We start from the raw sequence: 2,325 nt of genomic DNA, 5'->3' as shown, positions 1-2,325 counted from the left end.
ATTATTTTTGTGTAGGATCTTGAGCTAAGTTGTTTAGCACAGGTTGAGTGATTTTTACTGTGTAATTATTTGGATTCTAGAATATGTATACATCAGGATAAAAAAAATTGTTGTTCTAAGATGTATTAAAAACCTTAAAAAATATCTCTCTATATACATACATACATGTAAATGTATGTATGTATATGCATGTATATATGCATGTATATGTATATATATGTATGTATGTATGTATGTATGTATGTATGTATGTATATATATGTATGGATTTCATTCATGTGCCCTAGTGATCACAACATTTCATTTGTGTGCCCTTATGATCTCTGCATCTTGTTGTCGTGCTCTTCTAATCTTTGCATCTCATTCATTTTATTGTACCTGATATGATGATAGTTCTATAGGAATTTGTTGTTGTGTCCTTATGATCTCTGCATCCCAAATATCTACTGTTACTATTAATTTTGGCATCACTATATGATCTAGAATGTTATGAAGTACTAAAGCTAGTAGTAACTTCTCCCATGTCTCCAAAAAAGATAGCATAGGTTCAGGGTCCCTTGGCTCCTAGAAATTTGTAGCAACTATTCTCACCGTTGGAAGAATAACTTCAATGAACTTCCACCTTCACATGGTTGGCCCTAATTAGTAGAGAATATTAAACTATTCTCTAAACCAAGTGAAGCTCAACATTAACCTATGATTGTATGACAACTGATTGTGTGAATCTCTCGGTTTCAAGCAATGCAGAAGCACATCATAGCCATGTCAATTCATATGCATATGACATTAGGTGGAGCTGAAAAACACAACAGGTTTGCATTTTTCTTAGAGGTCTTTAATTAGGTATTTTAAGTTATAGATCATCACGATCATTATTCATGATGGTCTATAATTTTAAAAAATTAATAGACCTATTAAATAAATGTAATCATGTTGTGTATTATCATCTTCACCTATTGTCCATGAATTTGAACACAACTACACATGCATTCTTGATTTAGAGTGGCCAAATCTTATTGTATATGCAATGGAAAAATGACATGCACCAGAAGATGGGAAAATGATTTCACATTTATAGGTCTAGAACCTTTTTTTGTACTTTACAGATCGATCCTTTATTAAATATTTTAGATGTTAATGGGGAATTTAAATGTTAGAGGGGGGTGAATGAGCTTCCACCTTCATGTGGTTGGCCCTACTTAGTAGAGAATATTAATCTATTCTCAAAATTAAGTGAAGCTCAACATTAAACTATGATTGTATGACAACTAACTATGTGAATCTATTGGTTTCAGGTAATGCAAAAAGGACTTCATAGTTCAATATGAAATCTCAATTCATATGCATATGACATTGGGTGGAGCTAAAAAAGGTCAACAAGTTTACATTTTTGTTAGAGGTTTGCATAGACCTATTAAATAAATGTAAACGTTCTGGGTTTTTTCAGTTCCTTCTATTGTCCATGCATATAGAATGCCACAGCATGCGCATTCTCGATTCAGAGTGGCAGAATCTTATTTTGGATGTGACAAAAATGACATGCACCAGAAGATTGGAAAATGATGTCACTTTTGTAGGTTTGCAACCTTTTTTTGTACTTGACACATTGATCCTTGCTTAAAGGTTTTAGATGTTAATGGGGAATTTAGATGGGGGGGAAGGGGGGGGTGGGGGGCACAAATTTGCTTCCACCTTCACATGGTTGGCCTTGATTAGTAGAGAATATTAAACTATTCTCAGAATCAAGTGATTCTCAATATTAACCTATGATTACATCATAGTTATTCAATGTTTGCTACCAATTCTTTTTTTATTAATATAGCACGTTGTCACAATTGCAATGACTAGCCATTGATCCTATAACATTCTTGACACATGCCCATCTCAACTATGACAAAAAAATTTTATGGCTTACCATGGGCCCCATAGCATTTCTATCACATAGACATTGCAATTGCGATGGTGTCTTTGACAAATTTCTATCGTAATTGTGAGGGTGAAAATGAACAATTTTCTAGTATGTTAGCTCAATTTGTGACACATGTGGCCATCATAATTACCACTGTCATAATTGCGATGGCCTACCATCGCAATTCGAGCCCAAATGTAGTATTGCTAGTTACCAAGAGTCCTTCATGACTCAGTTCAATCAAAGATAAACCCTCATAGAAGAAGCAACTAGTCTAGATAAACAATAGTGCTCTATACCGTTGGACTGATGTAATCTTTGCATCAACTACTCAGAAGTAGGAAGAGGTATAACCCCAAGAATACCTTTTAAGTACTCAAACATATCCTTCAAAAAAGACTTTGCAAGTATATCTA

This window comes from Cupressus sempervirens, chromosome 3 (genome assembly GCF_028749045.1).
Source record: "Cupressus sempervirens isolate cs-2001-9-10 chromosome 3, ASM2874904v1, whole genome shotgun sequence".
NCBI lineage: Eukaryota > Viridiplantae > Streptophyta > Pinopsida > Cupressales > Cupressaceae > Cupressus > Cupressus sempervirens.
Note: the sequence above shows the minus strand (reverse complement) of the source record.